The sequence below is a fragment of the Ylistrum balloti genome, unplaced genomic scaffold (assembly GCF_031769215.1).
Source record: "Ylistrum balloti isolate Yb309-2 unplaced genomic scaffold, AGI_CSIRO_Ybal_v1 Utg369670, whole genome shotgun sequence".
NCBI lineage: Eukaryota > Metazoa > Mollusca > Bivalvia > Pectinida > Pectinidae > Ylistrum > Ylistrum balloti.
In genome coordinates, this window is record NW_026781916.1 from 532,618 (window position 1) to 557,020 (window position 24,403).

The following is a 24,403-nucleotide window of genomic DNA, read 5'->3' on the forward strand; positions in this document are numbered from 1 at the left end:
TTCCTTAACAGGTATGATGTAGGTAATTTATCACACAAATTGTCTACGTCATTAGACCGTCAACTTGTAACACCATTGTAAATACACAGGTTAATATACACACCTGAGCGAGTTTCTAACAATAGACACCGGATCCTTTTAGCCAAAGCTTTATTAACTTAATAAAAACATTCAAGTTAGTTAATTATATCTAATCTGGAATTGATTTTTATAAGTTAATAAATTAAATATATGTGTTGCGAAAAAAAGAAAAACGAAAAACGAAAAAAGTAGTTTTTAATTTTAAAGGTCTTCACGTGTAATCAGAAAAGACACATGCGATGATAAATAGCTAACATTTCTCTATATTTCTCTAACCTCAGTAAATGTCTATCAATAGCGTGCGGTCAAAAGTTGCTTACACATTCTTTTGGTCAGTTAAATATTCACGGAAGTAGTTGGACCATCCCAGTTATATCTATACATATCAGTAGTTGTACACACTGGTGACAGATGTCAATGATATATTGAATTTCTTTTTTTCCAGTTTTTTAATAAATCTCTTACCAGCGCATAAATTACAGACATGTATCATTAAAATATTGTCATATGTTTTAGGTTAATGAAATAAAATCGTGACATCCTCCGGAATTAGATTGCCAGTTAAATTATACATCTTGTGTAATCATATATAGCACATGATTGACTGTCATTGATTTAAAAGAGAAATAAATAGCTCTACAGCATATTCTAAGAAATACGAGGGATACAGATTAGTACGAAACGTGGTCATCTTATGAAATCGTTTAGGCTATTTCATCTTGCATGTGAAGTAAGTTCTGTTAAACGGTCTATGGTATGGCTGTTAGTTTCCTTGCTATTAACCTTATTCTCATTTAAAGACTTTATAATGTATATATAGATAGAACAAGATTTGACACGACAGGACTCACCGATGAAGTAGAATAATGCTTCCCTTCCGAAACACAATGACGTCATTATCTTGTTCGTTTCAATGTGATTCAATGTGAACCATTAAATAAAAAAAAAATGAAAATAAATAATTCGATTAATAAAAGAAAAAACTATAAGAAAACAAAATAAAAGAGGATAGAAATGTCAGTACTTGTATTTTGTCCGTTAAAAAGACATTATCGTCTCATATTGAACACACAGACATAGTACCATAAAATATGCTGGTCCTTTTGTAACTATTAATATCAAATGACATATATGATATACATGTTCATAAAACGATAGCTATCTCAGATTGATCTATGCAGAGTTAGAATGAATCCCTTTTCTTCTTCTAAAACTTCAATAAAGTACACTGAAAATATTGAAATCAAAAGCTGGCAAGTCTATGTTGGTTCGCTTGTTGGAACATAACGATATAAGTAGGTTTTGTAGATGTGATTATTACTACCTCGACTATATGATGGGTATATACCATGGACGTGGTCAATGTAACTGTGCTATTTGAAAACAAGACATCATCAATTTATCAAAATGTTATTGATGGTGTTGATACCAATTAAAAAAAAATATCTTTGCTAAATTCAGATTCGTTAGGGAAAAAAGCTAAAACAGTTAGTTCTCATTGGTATGCCAATCGTTTGAATGAACACGTTACCACCCTACTCGACGAAGATATTGCTAATCTGAAACTCGATCATACGAAAGGATTTCATACACCGTTTTTAGAAATAAGGTACATCAGTGTCTAAACGGTTAAGGGCATAATGCTATCTACATTATATTAGCAATTAAAATATTTCTTTTTGTGTGTGTATGGTATGAATTTAGACGTGATTAATGATCGTTAATTTGCCTGTTGGGTTCGTTGTTTGTACCTTGTTCTTATTTGGGAAGGTGACATTAATAACTTTGATGGACAATTATCTCTCTGAAACGTGGAGAGTTATCCGTACCCAAAGGCATCTTAAAGTTTTTGTTCGCGACTTTTCATATATATCGGTGTATGTGCGTCTGTGGTGATTTTGCAACGTCGTCTTTCGTTTCCACTTCCCTCTATTTTGATTTTTTGATTTCTCTGTCCGTGAATACTGTAATCTTCACATGTCTTTATTTTCAAAACTGTGATTTAACTTGATACCCTATCGTGAAAATGGTTGTTTCATCGTCATTGTCGCGGTTCTCTTATTACCGACATGACATTAATTACATTTTTACAGAATTGTGAAATGGAGTTCAATATCTTTTCATCACAAAAGATGACATGTTTCTAGAGATATTTTACATGTTACGCTGTAATATACAAAAAATGATATTGGCAAGAGTGAGAGATTTGTTAACGAAATGTCAATTAAAAAAGAGAAATAAAATTTATCTTTAAATCCTTAATGTAATGGAAAAGTGTTAAAAGACAAATTCATTTTTACTAACGCTGGAAAATCAACTGTAAATTGTTGAAGATTGTGTTTTAGCCAATGTAATATACATGCTTATAATGTGCATTCATTCTCTTTATGGATCCTAACTTATCAGAAACAAAATAAAATGGATTAAATTAAGTGTACCACCATGCCTGGAATTTTGACATTTATTTAAAGTTGTCTTTGTTTGTTTTACCTCATCTCCTTCATCAACACTTTATAGACCCAGGCACCACTGTTGCTTCCAAACAGGACAAAAAAAAATTAAATGTAGTAAATTCATTACTTGTATTCAACATTGCCAAAAAGGATATTTTTTTTTACTTTGAGGAAATATTTTTGATTGACAACGATAATTAGTAAACAAATTAATAATAGATAGCCCGGACCTCCTGAATCTGACACTGTTACACTGATGTAGCGAAATCATAACGAACATGTCATTTAATATCCCATAAACTGTCGAAACCCTAACAAAAGTGATATGTGCTGGTTGTGTCACAATAAGTACAATGTAGACAATGTTGAGAAGGAAACGTTCTTTTCCGGATATTTTAAATACCGGTGGTTAAAACATAGTGAATTCATTCTGAATGCGCAGAAAACGTAACTATATATATAATATAACTATATATATATAATTAAAAAAAGGTAAAAGCTTTGTGTATCGTATATATAGAAAATCAATACATTCAAAATTCAAACTCCTAAAGATGGCCACAAGGCCGGAAAACGTTAGCGGTTTCATACGATTTTACTTGCCATGTTAATGTGTTGATTGTCTATATAAGGAAACAAATGTATATATATATATTTCTTTTTTTCTGAAAGAGGTGTCATTGCACATTGTTACGTTAAATTTCCGTGAACGCTGCCAATGAAATGCAAATTGAATCCCAAAAGACATTTTTGTTTTCTGTGACATTAAAAACCTGTACGAAAGGTGAGGAAAGGAAAAGACACACACACGCTCACGTAATCGGCATTGATCTGAAACCACTCAGTGTGAAAACCTATTTTATTTTGATTATTTGACAAGTGCGTATTCTTATCTAAAACTGACAATTTCTGTCACTGATTGTTCGTATTTTTTGTCGTCTTTGTAGTTATTTTAATGTTCCACCTCCAACATCAAAGCAGCAGTTCAGACAGCTGTTACAGTTGTGTGGTATAGATAATACCTTGGCTATTATTTAGTTTATCAAGGAAAGGTAGGAACACTTGATTTAGGAATCATTTCTGTAAATATTACGGCGTCGTGAAAATCGGCTCATACCATGCAGGTTAGATATTACATCTATCTACCAATTGTATTCTTTGATGAAGAAGAACTAAAGTCATGCACAGCATTTTGTTTGGAGAACCAGTCTTGAGAGCTTGTGAAAATCATGCTGAAGAAAACTGAATTCAATGAAAATTGAAAGAAAACTTTCTATTAATTGTGAATTCTCCATCATGTTATCACCGGTAAATTACTTAATTTTAGGTAAAGGGCAAAAATAATGTTATTTTCCTTTGCCTTATCTAATAACCACAAATCAGTGTTATCTACCTCATGACACTTTAAATGTCATGTTCATATGTAACATATCAAGACAGACTGATCAATGGCTGTATTATCTATCCCAGTCACTGGATAATGTTTAGCACTAGTACATGTAGTATCCCTATAGTTAACAGTGTATCAGAGCAAGTTTGCCAATACTATTAATGTTGTGTGTCTTTATTATTATATTTATTAAAGCAAACAAATGAAAAGCACTAATATCTAACTGTATTTAAAATGCCAATGATACAGTAATCGGCAAATAAACCAACCTATGTGTTAATAAACAGTTTTTAGGAATGATATTCAATATTACCTAAAAATAAATTTGAAAATAAGTCATAATCGGAAGGGTGGTGCGGTTACTTGTTTAAAACTACACAGATATGGTACCGTCGTTTTATCGACTATTTGTTTCACAGTCCTGTAAACAGATAACGTATATATACTCAAGGGATAAAGAGACGCAGAGTGACATTGTTTGCAATATCTTGCGAACGCTTTCTTCAAAAATGGTTTAAATATGTCAAGCAACTTTCTAGGTTACAGTGCACGTAGTCTTGTATCGAAATTTGCATTATTGTATTGTGTGACGATGTCTTCCGGGGAAAGTACGAAACGGGAAAATCTCGTGCACAGCATTGTTGTGACATTTACTTACACTGCTTTTCATACCGTTAAGCAGTCTTGATAGAGACACATCATTTTCCTTGCTACTTAAGGCAAAAGAAGTCGATAAGTTTCTGGCGATATGAAAGTAGTCAACTTTAATCGTATACGTCTTAATCATTCAAACCCTTTGTTATTAAAATTTTAGGCCTTCAGAAGACTTTTTGCAAAAATGAGATTCCATAGCTTATATTCCGGCAAGTACACCTTGTACAATGTCAGAATGTTTGTTCAGACCACCAAGTTTAAGATGTACCCATAGCTGTTCATGTATCGTCGCTACGGTCATTATCATCAAAGTCAGTATTATTATATAAACATTTATTTCATTATTACTGATGAAAAGTGTTATCGTACATTAATTTTCCCTGTAAAATTTAGTTTTGGTTGTTTTTGCACTGTAAAATATAGCTTATTTTTAGTATCTATTTAAGTAAGCAGTAATGTAAACTGGATTCCAATCCATGCAACACTGATTTATAAGAAATGAAGTTCCATAACCCGAACGGAAAATCATTATTGTTGACATATTTGAGATATAAATATAATTTCGATTTAATACTATTTGTGGTTTCGTTGATCTTTACTTAAATCGGAAAACTTTCCATAAGTCGATTTTATAATGGTTGACGTCGATTACCTAGGGCATGGAGCGTTGAGCTGGATCCTCTTTCACACATTTCGTTCATTTAACAGGTTTACCAGAGATTTGTAAGGCACATTGTAATAATGTAGAGTTAGATACAGTAGAGCTAAACAATGGAATAAACTACATCATACAGCTGTTTCGTTCTTCTCATCAGTGACTCATCAGTGAGGATCAAGGCCTAGATTTTGAAGCGTAGGAAGCGACTAAGGAAAATCCAAAGTGATCCAAAGAAAAGTCAATGTAGACGGAGACGTGCAGCAGCCCCATCATGAAATAGATTTCGTAATTTTAATATATCAGGTAATATCATAACAGTCTGAACCGTGCCAATATTAAAATGAATTAAAACGTGGCACAAGGTGTAAACATCGGCCTATGTTTTAATTTGTTCATTAATTATGTTTACATTGAACATAGCTCAGGCAAAGGCAAACCATGAATCCGTCTCTCTTCAAATGTCCAGCCTGTGTTAATTGTCAAGTTGAAGCTGGACATGTGTATTGTTCGTTAATTTCCCCGTTGGTTCCGTTGTTGTGTACTTACTGAAAAAAACTGTTTTCGTTTGCTTCTAATTTCGTGGATTAACAAAAAATATGCCTTTTTAATTGGCACTTGATTTGGAAGATTACTTTTGCTCAATCTATACCGTAGTGATACGATTTTTACGTCTTTTTGTATCAATCCTTGGATATATATATATATCTGGATGATGAGTAACCACTAATTCAACAAATATATTCTTTAATGAAAAATAATGATTCTAGATTATGTAATCAATGATTTGCTTGGTTATGCCAAATCTGAAGTCATAGTTAGTAAATGATTAATACAATTTTATACATGTAGAGGATATCAGATGAGTATGCATTGAATTATATAATGCATACTATTTTATATATCACCCTACAATAAACATTTAAAAGACACTCATATTAATTTGTCTGTTTAAACTGATTGCGTAGCATCCGCGTGTCAAGGTCAGGTGCTCCTTACAAAAAGGTAGATGACTAATTAGTGTCACCTCTCGAGTTTCACTATCGATAGGAAGAACCGAATTAAAAACTGACCGGAAAATGTTCTACACGGTCCAGAACAAGTAGGCAGATTTCAGTTTGATTTAATATTTTGCTGAGTAATTTTTTTTTTCATCTTAAAAACCGGGTTTAAAATGAATTACCCTGGATAACTTGAAATGCACGATGTTGCTACCAATGAAATACTGTAATAAACAACATGACAAAAACTATAGAATTAAAAAAGTATATTGTTTTATTTTCGACGCCCGAAGATGACGATGAACAAACGCAACCATCAAATACAAATCCCTCGAAATTCAAATGCATTCACTTCTGTAAAGTTTGTGAAGAATAAGGATGCCTTCGCCAATAGTTCAAAACCACACGCCATTATTCACGATGAGAACCTAAGGAAATTGAGACAAAATGATGAGCAAAATCAGCATATATCTGTAATCTGCGTTATCTACTTAGTTTCGCTCCATATTTTGCTCGAATTCTGTCTATAAAATTTACATTACCCAATAAATATGGTATATGGATGGTGTACTGCAATCGCACGACAATGCTTTCTGTGTTATGGATGATAGATTGTCGCATAACAAACTGAAGCTGAGAGATGGTATTTGCTGTTATATAAATTCAAATATTCTTCCTCAAATTATCCGTGATTAATTTAAGTAAACTGCTTATATTGTTTTCTTTATGTCTAGTTTTATCCCTTTTTTACTTACCATTTCTCATAAGGAACTGCTTTACATACATATAGGAAGAACGAAATTACCTCGTTCTACTGAGAGAAATACGGAAGCAAATATACATAAGTTCTATTGCATTACGGAGAGATAATTCAATATTTGACAAATATATTATTTGCCTTATTTCAATTTATCTTTTTTTTTCAAAAACGGCTATGAAAAATAACACCTATATTAGAATGGGATTCTAGATTCCCAAAATATGCTTTAAACAATGAAAATATTAATTTCCTTGGTAATGAAATGTTAAAACGAGCCCCCTCATCACAGATGACTTGTTATGAAAATACCCTATGTAGTGAGGGCATGAATTTGATCATTCTTATATTTTTGTCATTTTTAAAATACAGAAGTCGATGTTGAATATACAGGTTTTAAATCTCATATCGTAAGTAGATCAGTTTGAAACAAAGGGGTTGGGGTGGGGAGGGGGGAGGGGGTTGTAGGTATACTGATAGTTATTTTGTAGACGGATTGGTCATACTTACAGTATTTCAAATGCTTAATTTGGAGACATTTTCGCTGAAAAACGATAAAAAATGCAGTATAAGTAAATATATAGACAATGAAACAAAGAGCCTTAAAAATTGATAAAAGTTGTTCAAAGAATTAACCCTAATTACTGAATGGATATATTTACATTAACTTTGAAAACATAATGAAGGCAGAAGTTAATAAAACCTTTTGATAAAGCTGATGATAGATGCTAGTAATTAATTTACTCCATTCTACAACTATTTTTTCCTTGTGGAACTCGTAAGTAAATTCAATCCGTAAATTGTAAAGCCTACAACACTGCTGACGAAGGTCCAAAGTTATTTAACGACATGCCAAAATCTACATGAGGAGACGTAATATCCAAATGATTCAATAAAATTCGTAATATTCATATAATCTGATAACTTTAGAAGACTTAATATCGAAACGATGTCATCAGCTAAAAGTTTGTATCTACAACCTGCAATTCTTATGCAGACAAACATTTATAAGGAAAACCTTCGAGAGTAAATACATTTTAAAGAAGAGAATTTTCTGATTTTGCTTTCTATGTATACTTCGAATTATTTCATTATCACGCTGAAGAGACATGTATATTTTATACAACATGACATGTTGGTACCGTGGTTTTACGCGAATACATTATTTAAAATCCTCAACTTTTATCGATGTCACACAGCATTCTTTAATCCTGGCTTACTCATTGTATCTTATTTTCGTGGTTTTCTAGTCTTCTACACCACATATATTTCATGTTACACAGTATATAATATACTTAGTGACTTACCTATGATATGGCCTGGAGAATTCTGATTCAGACCCTTAAATACTGGAACATAGATAAAACAGCATTGATGAATTTACACGTGAGCGACTTTAAATATAGATTCTAACGTCTTCTAAAAATTGCAAGTATTACTAATTAACTACCAATATAAATCAGCTCTTAAAAACGTATATATATCCAACTTTATATGTAGCACGTATCTATATTAGGGTAACCAACATGAAACTGAGTATTTTAAAATTGGAATTATAAACCAGAGCGATTTAATAACAAAATGGTATTGACATGAAGGATGAAAACCATGTTGATATGAGTAAGTGATATTGACAGAAATAGGTGAAAGCCGTGTCCACAAGGTGGCATTAATGAGTGAAATCCAAATTAACGTTAATGAATATATGCATTGTAATGAATATACACCTTTTAGCAAGCAATATTATGCTATATGAGTAATATAGCTGAATATTCTGTTTGTATATTCCGAATGTCATTATCTAGACATGACATTATGCATTCAAACCTTTACGTGAGATCTATTTCAAAATGTATTTAGAAATGACCTCCTTGTGGTGATATTGATGAATACTATTTGAAAGCTATCCTAAGGATGTTTATTTCGACTCATTGTGCGAATCAATGAATACGTTGTGAAGTAATTGATACTGTTACCAGATCTTGCTGTATCTTCAAACATTAAGCTATCTACAGACCTATCCTTTTCTGGGAAAATATCTGTTCGCAAAATTTTTTTAAAAAGCAAAAAATGTATTTCATAATATCAGGAAGAGTCAATATATATCTAAACATGACATACGCCTGTTGAAAACGTAATGAAAAAAATTCCAAAACAATTCACATTAAACTTTGATGTGAAGTCTGCGCAGTCAGATGATCGACTGTAGCAGACTTTGATAGGTAAAAATACGGACTAACATGCTTTAGTAAAATTTTAATTATATGCATGTTCATCAGCCATAAGCATTACTTTTGACCTTTGTGATAAATAATGTTTTGTTTTTATGTATGCTTGCTTTGCAATCTGATTACTATTAACAAATCAGACCTTCCTTCTGATGTATTTCGTGAATCTAGGTGAAACGCCATGTTTTTGGTTTGGTTACTATCATTATCATTATTTTTTATCTTTTTATTCAATCTTTTATTTTATTTTCAACACATATTATAACATTTAAAACAATTGTAACCTGTATTTTTTTTCTGGACTTTTAGTACACAAACATGTAAGTGAACATGCATGTAAGTATATGTAAGTTATAATGGAAATTTTACTTACAAATCAAGGTAAAATATTAATAACCGTTTTAAAATAGGGAACCAAATCGATAGGGAAAAGTGCATGGTATGTATACTGAGTGCAACGATAATAGTGTTGAACAATTTTCGAGATAAAATGAATATTCTGCACAAATCAGCGAATTTGTTTCTGTTTTATACCTTTTCAGAAGAACTCATTTTAATGGCTTGAATAATTATCGGCCGATTCTAAAGATAATTCCTAAGGTCAATGGAATGGGTGAAAATAACATCTTTCAGTGTAAAATTAAACTACCGAGAACTGCCACATTGGTGAGTCCCTAATTCAGTCACTGACTGGATCACAGATATATATAGACATTAGTCTGTATGTTGTTCACTTTCAATATCTGGTGGTATCGGAATATTTTGTTTGGCTTATTCCTCGTCGTTATGAACACAGATATATTGTGAATTGTTCTGCTGATAAAAAACACACCTGTTGTGTTTGGCCAATGGTCGAGCTAATATTTGTTAATCGGTCTAACTAGATCTTCATATAATTTCTTTAACTTGAATGTCATTTGAATGATAAAACAAATAATTCATGATTTTAGGTTATGAAAACCATATAAATAATCTTCCTTGTGCAGAATATCCTGTAGAGATTTTGAAAATTAGATATTAACATTTTATGCCAAATATGCCAATTTGTAATTATAACAGTAATAAGTTAAATGTTAATTATAACGTGCAGCAGGTTAATATACCGTAATATCTCCCAGGTTTAAAAAAATGACAGTAAACATTTAATACATGTACAAAATATTGTTAATAATGTTTATAAAAGTCTTACCGGTACCCTGTGCATCTACACCTACAATATCATTTCAAAACCTGAGTTACATTGGAATATGTACAGGTTAAAGCATGATATCTCACTACAACATTCCCGAACCCCCACCCCACACTAAGAGATTCCTCGTGATTATCATCATATGCTTGAATCATATAACGCATTCCAAACACGGAATCGTTACTCTTGATATAATGAATCCGTTCTCTACCGAGACCTCTGTCTTTATAATACACTTCTGGTAGATTCTTAAGATTGAGAATCTCCGTTATCAGGTAACAGGGCCGCAATAAACATTACGATACTTATATAAATACTAATATAATTTATCAAGCATATTTGTCATTTAAAGTAGTTCTATTCTATGTCATCAGCTCATTCATAGGCCAGTAAAATTTACGAAGCATTCCACTTCAGAAAATAGTGATTGTTACTTAAATACTTGACGTGGGTTAAATCATGAAATATGCATGTGAAGATATTTGTCGATTTAAGCACCGGCAGTTGAATTATGAGATCTTTTGTGTGACGATGTAGTGATATTTTCATAAATTACTTTGTCAATAAAACGTTTACTGTAAACAAGTTGGCAAATTGCCAGCATAAGATATATATCTGTAGAAAATTATTTTTAGTTTTCAAATTTCCCGACAAACAAGAAAATAAGGAGTTTTTGATAACTAAAGTGTCACTTCCACCGCATAAATAACCAGGAAACTGTTCATGACATATGAAAAACATTAGAAATATATATGCACAAAATACTACCCAAACTCGAAAATAGGTCGATCTCAAAATCTTTCCTGAAAATATGACTGTAGTTTCTTACCCTATAAACATACATTTGCTTGATAACAGGGATAAGACGCCCGTTTTATTTTCGAGGTTTTTACCTTTTCCAAAGTGCCTCTTTGTCTTTCGACACTTAACAAAATAACTAACATGTAGAGAGGACGGATCTTATCATTCATATCTCAATTTATTATACAATGGGAAAAGGTTATCATGCATGCGAAAATGTCTGTCACCACTTATCATATATACAGTAATTCTATATTACATAGTCATGCTTTAAGAATTTCAGAATATTTTACAATCTGAAAAAACATATATTGTGTAAACATGTAGTATATATATCATATCTAATCTAAACCTACATCTACAGGAGTATACTTTGTGTGTAAATACATAAGTAAACCTTGTATAAAGTTAAGTGGTACATCAAAATATGGTGTTATTTTTACATCAAGTAACATAAAAATGTTTGATGACGATAGGACGAAATAAGCTATTGTGGGGCGAACATCGTGCGGTTCTATAATGGTTGATATAAATAGAAAGATACTTGTAGATAAGTATGTGATAGAATTTCTTTCTTTCCTTAACAGTTCAGAAACCGAAACAAAATGTTATGGTTTTTCAATTGTGGTTGATGAAGAGAAAGACAGCTGCCAATTCCAACTATTAATTATCTCCAACTTGGACATTTCATTAGTTTGTGTGAAAATCTTTCTTTTGTTCATGTTTTGCCATAATTTCATCGAATTTGCGTTTAGTTATATGATTATATCTATATTTTGATTCTTTTTCATGAGTTGCCTTTCTAATATATTGATTAATGATAAACATTCGCACTCTTTTGTGCAGGTATCTCATCTTATACACTAAGTTCTTTCAATCTTTAATATTTCAATTGTACATACCCTCTCAATCTTTTAGGTCAGATTTTTTAATCGAATGAATTGTGCGGTGTATATTTACCTAATATTTTGGTTTGAATATATATATATGTTGCTTATATTGGTCATAATTCTTGTTTTTTCTGTTCCATGATAATTCATGATACTTGTTTCTCTTGCGGAATAAATATTTTGTATACTTCAAGATACGATTCCTTCACTCCTTAGGTAGGTAATATCTTACTCGGGTCATTTTATAGTATAGGGAATGTTCGATAGGTCTATCAATATCAATTATCACGTGTGCAACATATTCGGATATGTTAACATAATTAGATACAGTTAAAATCCGCGTGAATTGTCATTAATTACAAGCGGAAGTGAAGATTACAACACATGATACTTTGACAATCAATTTTTTTTTATCGAGAATGAAAATTGCTAAAGGCTTTAAAACAGCTGTCACGAAATCGATCTATTTTCATTATTTATTTTATGCAAGGCCGATACATCTTGATGTGCAAATTAATGTACATGTTTTACATACAATTTGTTTACGTTCGTGCAAACTAAATGAACAAAGATATAAGTCTACTTTGATACTCACTGCTTGGGTAATGGAATCTTGAATGACGCACTTTATAATAAGGAATTACATTTTATATCGTTCAAATCCTTATTTTGTTATTCTAAAAATAGGTCCTAAACGTAATATCAATACACGATTTTTTTGTCAACATTCTTGATAATTTCCTTACGTGTTTGCAACAAATTAACTCGGTGAGATACAAAGAGATTGAATTAATTAATTGCTACCTTGAAAAGATAAAATAGATTTCATATTATTCCTTATCAATTTTCATCCACGACCTAAAATTGGGTGAAAGAAAACATTTATGTACCTTTCAGTTATATGAATTTTTCAATTATCTTATTTTTTGTGTTTAATTTCCTATACAAGAACTAGGACAAATTGTATATATTTTAAAACATTTCAGTATGATTATCCCTCATTAGATAATGCCTCTTCCGGCTTGATATGTTTATTATACGGTAGCCATTGGAAATCAAATACAAAAATGTCTTAACAAATAAATATGTATTCCTGAAAGTCAGAGTTAGGTATCACAGTATCCTAAAACCATCGACATACTCACTTCCGCCAAATTGTTGGAAAGCTTTAAAACAGATAGAAAAGGTGTCATTGAAATATAAAATGACATGTTTCATAAATGTAGTTTTTCGAATACGCTTTCCAATACTTTAACTATTGACATGACGAAAAATCTATATATTGTTTTGCATTGATTGGTGAATGATTTGACATACTGACCTGCTCCCTGCTGCTGTGCTGCCGCATTTTGCATCATAGCTGTTGAAATATAATGTAAAAATATTAATAAATCGATGTATTCAGTGCGTTTATTGTATTGTTTAATACACGTGGTCTGAGATTTCAAATCAAGTATGTCATTTCCATTTGTTTTATGATTTGACTTCAACAAAGTACAAAACATATTGCCAGTTTGCTAGTACGACGTTTAAATGTTTAGTTTCATATCGAACACTTAAGTATTATGATAAAGTTCTCAAATTTTAGTTTTTTTAGTTTTTTTCCTATCGAGATTCTTTCCTTGACGTAATTGATTTCGTTGTGGCAGAAACTGGTTGCAACTAAATGTTCCATAAAAAGATTTTGCAAGTCAGCTTCACTTTGTTCATAGCATAACGTTATGTACGTGTATTGGCAATTGCACTGCACCCTGACGACCTTGACCGAAGTTGGCCCGGTATATATTTGTACTATTTTCCTACAACATACTTTAATGTTATGGCTGGTGTAGCTAAATTTTTGCTCATAATCCGAATTTTTATTATTGTAGTTCGTTGTTGAATTTGCAAATGTGCGGAAATCATATAACTGTGTATAATCTACAAATATTTTCAAAATAAAAAAAAAAAAAAAAAACAGATATGTATTTCAGTATATCTGTGAATCAACTGCTTTAACTGTATGTGTCGTACTGACCATCAATGTTTTAGCCAGGTATTCCCGCAAAAAAGTAAATGCTTTTGTAAAATGATCAAAACGAGCGAATAAGCGTTGCCTTTTTTAATTTCAAGGATGAAGAAAAATAAATTAATGAAAAATCTAAATCAAGATACCAATTTAAGTATAGATTGAAAAACTAATCATGCGAAGACACTTAAATGATATGGAAGCCGCGCGAGCTATAGGGCTCCTTCAAGCTGGTCAAACTCAACGAAATGTGGCGGCAAAGCTTCATGTTTCTCAGAGCGTGAAATTAATGAAAAATCTAAATCAAGATACCAATTTAAGTATAGATTGCCGAAGCTTCCACATGGTTGGTTCCCGACGTATTTTACAAACATTGAATACAAAACAATCTGACAACCAGTCGTTAAATAAAGATAGTTTCTCAGGTAGCAATTTATTTTTTCATTCTAATATTTAACGATCGTTCAATTTTTTATTATTCTGATGTATAGTTCAGTATTGAATATATTAAAAAAAAAGTCTGAAGAATCTGTATATCCCTTTTGCAGTGAGATATCAAAGAGTTTTATTGTTATCTTAACTTTATATATATATATATATATATATATATATATATAAAGATGTAACTTTCAAATAGGAATGATATAAAAATAGTAATAGCATTAGAAAGAAGCCTCACCTGCCTCTGCTTGTAAAGCAGCAGAATGGATTCCGCCTGCAGCTAAATCAAGAACAAGTGAAAACCATGTTAAGAATGTATGAACAATATATCTAAGTGGGAAAAGCATACTTTAAGCATTTCTCACTAAATTGGGAGAAGTTTACAATTATATTAAAGGAAACCAATATTATGTTCAGATTTCTGTCATATGACTTTAAATGTTAAATTCTGTGTCACATGACTGAGTCTCATCAAGATTTGTCATTAGAACCTCTTTTTCGATAGAGTGTTGTGTTCTGGAAAGACAATTTAATGTATGTAATTCCTTTTATTAAGAGAATAAAATAAAACATGTCATAATACATATGTGTACTGAAAAGTACTTACCACTATTCAAATCTGAAATTAAGAAAAAATACCAACTTGTCAACATTATCATAATCCAAACTCAAATTCAATAAAACAAGGGCATAGTCTTTACGAAGAAAATTTCCACATGTCAGTATAATCTTTGTTCACAAATGTTTATGAAATTGTTCGAATTGAGCAAGACATGAATGGGAGGTATTGTTCATTAAATATTGATGAGACAAAATAATTGTTGTAAGAAATAAAAGATTATTGACATGCTATCCTGTATACTTTCTGTCACAAAATAACAATGATATTGACAATCTGATTGTCTTATTTTCTTCATTGACTAAATTCTATAATATCATCCGCATGTTGTTTATAGATAAGAAAGGTATATGTGTATGTATGATCATATGTAGATTTTAAGCTTAAATGTTTGTTTCCTTACTTATTGTTCCAATCTGGCCACTTGCTGCTTGACCTGTGCAAAAAGAGAACGAGTAATAAATTAATTTCAGATTAAGAGAAGAAGGGAGATAATAAAGGGAAAACACACAGAAAAGGAGACACTGAAACTTGTAAAGTGTGAATGCTAATTGTAATATGTAACAATATAAATACTGGTAAAAAGGGAAACTACTCGTCCACACAACCATCAAAATTCAGCAAAACATACCTACCTGTCAACAGAATTTTATCTATACTTAAATTCGACGAAAGCAAGGGCATACTATGGAATGACACTGTGACCAATGAAAAACGTGCAGGGAACTTAGCATGTTCTGGAAGAGTATTTTGCTTTACTAACGATACCAACATTCTTGTCAATCAGGTAATGTCTAAAATGAGAGCTATAGCGGACTAACTAACAAGGTTATTTCATCTTTCACAGAGGTAGGATGCATGTCTTCTCTGCAGGCTCTACATTTCGAGGGTATATATTTTTTCGGTATTTCGCGTTACAAAAGGAAAAGAAAGATAATAGCAGGACAACATAATTATAATCCTTACTCAAATTCAATAAAACTAGGACAAAATATTAAACGAAAGATTTACACAGAGAGTTCTGAAAACGTACCAGGAGAATAAAACCAGGTGTTTCGGAAGAGTAAAAAACAAAATTTAGTTTTAAACTTATTTATCATTAAATAAATAAATATAAATTCATACATACCAGCTATTCCACCTTGTAAACTACCTGTAATAAATAATATAATTTATAAACTACTCAACTAAACAAGATAATGGAAGCTATAACTTTAGAATATTAGGACTTATTTTGAAATAGCATTATACTTTGATATTCATGCCTATATCTTGATTTATCATCATTTTTTATCTATTAAGTAATAATTTACTATAAATATATGTGTGAAAATTAGATACAAAATCCTGAAGAAACGTATTTCATTTCACAATTTCGTAACATATCAAATATTGTTTGTGGTAAAGTAAAAGGTATACAGGAATTCCGGCACGAAAATATGTTGACAAACTAAGTTTCAGTTTCATATACTCATACACTCTTCTATATGTATGTTTGTAAATATTGATTTTGTTTTCGTGTCTATATAGCAGTTAACGGTAAATGTTTACAAAATGTCGATACATATATAGTTTTGATTAAAAAACAAAATGATATGTATTAAGGTACAGATGTAAGTCCTTACCTGCACTTGATATACCTGGTGCTCCTGCAATAGGGTTATATACATATATTATTCAAAAGGAAAAGTAGTTTTAAAGCAGGTATTGTATTTTAGTTCTTATTAACCAAACGTCGGTTCTAATTCATAATTGATTCAAACATAAGCGTTAGTTTCCTATCTAAGAAACATTATGTATCCCTTAAGTTCATGTCTTGGACTAACACACACACTCACACACACACACACACACCCATCCACTCACAAAAGTTTTGATATAGGTTTGTTAAGTACGTTTAATTTTTTTCAACATGGTTCTTTCTACCGAATGCTATTAGGTTATATTATGGATAACGTTTACCGAAGGAAATAATTGTCTACGGAAAACCAAAATATCTGATGAATAGGCTTTTACAAACAATTTAATAACTAAACACACACACATATATATATATATATATCTGTTATAACCATCAAAGTATACATACCCACAGGTCCTGCCTGCAAGGATCCTACAATAAAGGGGAAAAAAGTAAAAAAAAAAGTAAACATACTATTCAGGTATTGATACATCAATAATTTTACAATAGGTACAGTATTCTTGTTACTATAAACAACCATAACGGGACAGCTGGTGTTGGTAATGTTCGAAAAACCGAAAGTGTTGAGTTACCGGCAGGCCAACAGACAACAGGACCTTTAGGCAAAAAGCAAATTCGATGGACCAAAATTTGATTTTAAAGAAGGCAAGGAGAGTCCTGCAAATGTACCAGGAGAATATGAGCAGGTGTTATAGAAGAATAATCTTCTTCTGCTTAATTGACTACATCCGCCACGTAGATCCTAATATCTAATGTCAAGTTCCCAAAAAGGAACAAGATATACAACTATAAAAACACCAGGTATACGTCAGCTTACAAACTCGTTGCATAGGGTTTCAACGGTTCTGATGTCAATTAAACCATGTGTATGCTGTTTTTTTAACATGTGTACACAATTGATTTTGTCATCGGAAATATGTACCATTGTTACGATTATCCAGCGACAAATCGTCAGCTAATGAACTCATAGCATAGGGTTTCAAAAGATGCAGGCTAATAACATTTGTAAAGAAGAGTTTTAAGGTCGCCATGGTTATCTAATTAACAATTTTTAATCTTATTTGTCCGATATGAAGCTGGACGTATTTGATTATCCTTTGTTTGCCTGTAGATTCCGTTGTTTCATACTTCGTTCTCATTTAAGAACATGGCATTGCTTATTTATATTGACTAAGATTTCCATTGATGGTTGATGAAGCAGAGGACGCTTACTCTTCTGGAATACAGGGGTTTATTCTTTCTTTTTTTCATGCCCTGCCCTAAATTAATTAATTTTTGGTTTGACTTATGACTAAATCAACATGTATTTTTTTCTTATTGTCTTTGTATATCACTCATAAGGACGTGTGACATGAAGGCTTTCAGTACTTATCAGCATATCCCCAGCTGTTGTTCAGGTTATTGTATTTAGGAAAAACAAAAGGCAAACATGGTACAAACATAGGTAACAAAACATACTCAATTCTCTTTAAATTCAACTTATTAATCATTTCTTTTTAAACAGCATACACATTAATTTTACTGACCTGTCACATTGCAATAAGCAAATATTTTATAATTTTTTCAGTAGTTAAGTAACATAAACATTATTTTCCTGGTAAAATAGTCCAGGGTAATTTTTTAATACATTATTATTATTTTCTAGCATTAATGTTTTCTTTTTATTTAACATGATATTTTCAAAATAAGTAATTTCATGTTTCATTTTCAATAAGTACAAAAGTATACCAATCATTTAGAAAATAGCGAACGTAACTTCCGAGTTCTGAAACAACTGAGCGTTAATAGATCCATGTTGAGACAAAAATGTATGTCAATTATAACGGAAACCAAGCAATTGAAAATAACCTCAAGTATTGCAAAGTTAGCGGTGGCTCCTGTTCACAACGCTACCTTTACATAAGTGCGGCAGATTTTACACTACAAGTTTGCTAATACGATTTACCTTAATCTGTTATTGATTTTGAATGCGCCCAAATGAGATAAAGACAACAGAAAAAGATGTGATGTCACACCTGTATATATCAAAAGTATGTAGCATTTGAATTAATTAGATAATGTTTGGAAAATCGCTCAAATCAACACAAAATCAAGCGTTCTTTTAAAAGACAATTAAATCATATCAAAGGTCCGATATCATTTCTATTTGTCAAATGTGCATTTTGCATTTAGCGTGTAAAATACAGATATGTGTGTAATTATAGTATTCATGAGATCATGAACGCATTCATAATACCATAAATGCTTTCATGTATTTATGAATACTTCTAAAACTACTGCAAAAGAGTAATAATACTGTGCTGATGTCATTCAAGATAACAGGAAAGAATGCGTGCAACGTCTAATTTCTCTCCAGAAGGACAACGTGTTCTGTAAGTAGGAACACGAGAAGTTATGTCACTTTTCCCATTCATTTCAGAAGTATATATTTACTACAAGACAAAAGTTGCAAGGTATTTTCAACCACAGTGACAACATGATATAAAACATTTTTATAAGTTGTACTTATCAGAAACTGCATAAATGATTTCATAGATTACCAGAGTAAACTCTATGGGAACATATCGCCATTTGTCTCTTTCAGTTTATTGTTTAGATGATTAAATGATTTTAATGATCACAAATTTGAATGCGAAATTCTAAGTGTTTCTGAAAGCCAAGTAAATAGCTGCAATGCAAGAAACAGAGGGTGTAAGTTTTAGTTTTAATCACCTGTTGCGGGTTGTGTCAAGAATTGTCCTAAAGATAAAACAAAGCTTACAGTCAACATGTTTGATTCTGACAAAATGGTAATCATTTCGAAGCATGATAAGAAAACTTAGGAAAAATATTAACGTCATCTTGCGTTCCATTTTTTCATATAAAAATCTGTCTTTTAGCAAAGTTAAAACAAAATATCTTATTTTGTTATTGTTTTCAAAATATAAATTTCATAAATTGACGATATCCACTCAGTGTTTGCTATCTCAGTATTATTTTTAGACAGATTGACAGGATACGTAAATACGTATCTTGGTTTTTACCAGTGTTACATTTACTCGACAAAAACAAAGCCATTATTATTATCAAAACTTCATAGGTATTCTGTTGATTGATTTCAGTGTACATATCAAAGACAACGATGAAGTTAGCTTTACCAGTGTTGAGTCCATATTGCCGATGTCCAATGCGTTGTCTTAATCCTGTTTTTGATACAAAAATTTCAGAACAATTTTAAAAAATAATGTTTTCGTCTCAATACTTTAAGTTATCTAAAAAAAACCCAGACAAAAACATCTTTCATATATGCGAGCATTTTGTTTTTACATTGCATGTGTGTTTTTCAAACGCGTTGGGAATACGAAAGATAACTATTGGTTTGATCATCGAAAAATATATATGTAAAAGTTTCTCTCGACATTTATGTTACATGATGAAATCAGAAACATCGATAAAAATTCGGTTGGGTGAATAATTGTATAAATAAGAATCTACTTGTCGTAATGGTATACATCTGAATAACCTGTTTATTTTTCAGTACCTATTTACATCTATTAAATATATGCTATTCAATTAACACCTAGGGGTCCTTTTCGGAAATTCAGATGCCGCATCCATTACTACCTGAAAAGTCTGCATAAGTGAATCGTTTCATATTAATATACACAGAATTCATACGAAGACAATAGCACCATGAAAATAATGTCACTGAATCATCAAATGAAGAGATAAAAATCACCTTTCTCGCCTACGTGTATTCTCCATTGTGATATTTCAAAGCTATAATTAAAAGCATTGTCGGCAAATACATTGTCAAAAGCGACATATAATGCACAGTTAAATTTTACCATGAAAGTTACCGGAAATATACCGGCTATATCAAGCTCACACTAGGAGAACCTATGGCTACTCCCCGGAAGTGGACGACCCGGATGACATACCTGCGATTCCGGATGATCCAATGATTCCAGCAGCTGCGGCTGAATACGAAAAAGTAGAACACATGCTTACCTTTATGTTCACTCCAAACATATGATAATGTCATAATTATTCTTATAATGTTCATTTAAGCATTACTCACAGTTTTCTATGGTGTATCATTGAATTTGAAATGATCACCAATTGGATGTTTAACTAGACATTGATAGTAAATATAAACAAAACCCATGTAAATTTCAAAACTGCAAGATAAATAATGTGATGGTGGCGGTATCTGTGCTGTCTAAATGACGTCAAAGTATTGTTTTCGCTTTAATTTCGATGTCTTACATACATCTGTCAGTTTTAAAACCTATTAACGATCAACTTAAAGACGTAGAAATAAGATATATGTGTCATTTAAATCGAGTTTAAGGATCTTATCGGGAATCTTAATATTCATACTAGTTTGAGAAAAATGATTTGTATTGGAGGTTTTATCTTTTAACGACGTTTTCTCTGTAAAAAAATGACGTTGATAATTGACATGTAGCGGATATAATACATGAAATATAGCACACAAATTAACAGTATTCCAATGTAGGTCATTCATAACATTGTACAAAGATGTAGACACATTACATAGAATTGTTATTGTATGCATTATGTATTGTGTGTTTACATCTGAGGTTGAATGTAGCTGAGTTTGTTTTGTTTAACATTTGGAATAGTATACATATCGCCCTCGTTGTGATAATGAATGACGCCATATATTATGACTGGTGTTTCAGACCATTTCATAAAATTGTGTATTATGGTAACTTTCCTAGAAAAACAAATCCATGCCTGAGGAGGTTATTATCTAGTTTATACAAATGTATTCAAATTCTGACTTAGATAAATTATTTTTTTATCTTTAAAATGTAGATCGTCATTTAAAAACATTGATATATATGTTCATATTTGACCATATAGACGATATTTTTTCAGTAAACATCACAAATGCTGAATTTATGTCCTCGATGCTTTTGTAAGTCAATATATAGGTAACGTTAATGAAATCAAATTGACATTGATTTTTCATGACGTACCTATTCTAATGATGATTGTTGCTTACTATGTAAATGAGCAAATAAGAAATATATAGATTGGTCTTATTGGCAAATCAGTTTCACTGTCAATGTCACGTGATCCCAAAGTAGAGTAACCGCCCGTCCGCTCATTCAGATATCATTTCTGGTTAATTATATCGTATATCTGTCTTGTTTGTGAAAATGAAAAAAAAAACAAAAAACAAAAAAACAAAAAACAAAAAAAAAAAAAAAACAAAAAAAAAAAAAAAAAAAAAAAAAAAAAAACAAAAAAAAAAAAAAAAAAAAAAAAACAAAAAAAAACCAAACAAACAAAAACAAAAGAGGAAAAAAAATAAACAAACAAAAAACATAAGACATAAAGAAAGAAAACCATACAAAGCGTTCTATGCACGAACTTACCAGAACCAGCGCCCAACGTATGAATGTCGGCTTCATATGGAAATAGAGTACAATTAATATCAATGTATATTTGTTTTATAACGGTCATTTACTTTATTAAGGAACATGTAATTCATTTTCTTTATATTTGGAATCAGCATTTTATGACAAATATTTTTTTCGGGATTTCAGTGTATCGTAATTACGATTGCTTTAATACACCATGGTCAGAAGTATACTAACGTTGAAAATCAAATTACTCTTTACCGTGAAAACATAGAATTTCATTCTCAATATTAATGCACATGTAAAATAGACAGAAATCAGGTCGTGGTTATCAATTGGATATTTTAAATGGTAATTAGTAAGTGAGGTACAAAGGGTTTGGTGCGTGGTTATCAACTTGATATTTTAAATGGTAAGCAGCAAGTGAGGTAAAGAGGGTTTGGTACGTGGTTATAAGCTGGATATTTAATATTGTATTACTTCTTGGAATTAGTAATTATAGATACAGCACCCATTATGATAAAAGGTTGCAAATCTCAGCAGGGGCATTCTTTAAAAAAAAACAATTATATTTATTTACCTTTTCGTTTATTTGAACGAGATCATTAGCTTTACTATGAAGCCGAATAATAACAACTTATCTAACAATTCATTTTCTTGCAAACAGGTTTGAGTTCTTTTGCTTGTTTTACCAACATTTATGTGTCTTATGTTACGGAACCCCAGTATTGGGAGATAAAGTAATACATGAAATTGTATCGTTAATTAGATAAGTATTTTTAGAATTATTCTTATTTGTGTGTTGATGGCCTCATCGACAATACAGCAACTGATGTGAGTACATATGGACTAAATTATATAATTTTACCAGAAAAGTACATCGCATTATTTATACCGGCTGAAATATAAGCTATCCAAAAATCCAAGCTGCCCGGAGTTACCACCCTTTTAATTACGTTAAACACGTTTTGAATACTATGGACTTACTGATAATGTCTGGAGTTACCTCCCTTTCATTTATGTAAAATGAAATTTTTGAATAAAATCAAATTACTGATTATGTATAAAAATATCTCCCTTTGATTTACGTTAAATGATTTTTTTGAATACTATCAAATTTCGTAGTTTCACAGTTATACCTAAGTATAATATCAAATATACTGGAACTCTATTTCTGAAAAAAGCAGTCTTTGGGATTGATTAATATTAGTCTTTGAATCGGTGTGGTGGGGGAGATATCTTGATGATTGTAAACACTTTTTCGTTCTATCATTAAAAAATGTAGTAATATTTTGCAAATATGCAGTTGATAGGTCATAAGTATGTTTTTGTTTGTATTTTGAGTACATGGTGGCTTAATTGCATGACTTGCCTAATTGGCAACATTGTACAAGGTTTACTTGCCGAAATGATTGCTATAAAATTCCAATATCCTCTGCCCGCCAATGCTGCCGTTCTATTGAAAACGCTAAATTATGCACTGAATCATATCTGCGTTTGAAAGAATAAGTATTTCAAAGCTCAAAAACGACTTGGAAGTTATGCAAGCGATCTATCTACAACTAGAAACAATCTACAACCGGAATAATGATAGACTAGTTGCTTATGTTGGGTGGGGCAAAAACAGCAAACTAATGAGATTTTTTTCATTCATTTTTTATGTTTCATTTTGATTTCATTATTGTTTCCCCGAATCTGATATTGTTGCCATGAAACATTTGAACACTAATTCATTTTCTTTACAAATTCGTTTCCCAGCAGGCAGGCTTATGTTTGTTTGACCACAACCTCTGTATTATGTGTCATCACATCCCTTGGCCAATATTAGAATACTTAACAGTAAAATAATTACTCGTCCACATTTTAGAAACATTATCATGTAAATTCTATTTAATGCTAGGCTTGTGATAATGACACAAAATAATAAACCAAGATTACATCGATAAATACAGATAAATCATCATCAAATCTACCTATACTTATTATAATTGACATAGGAAATACATTCTTCATGTTTTACAATAGATATCGATTGTAGTTAACGCAGCATTGGGACCAGATTTATTTATCTAAGGTATTATTCGACACTCTAACAAACAGCATCTTAGAACTTTATCCGATTGCTTAAAACGTTAAAAAAATGGACAATCATATTTACT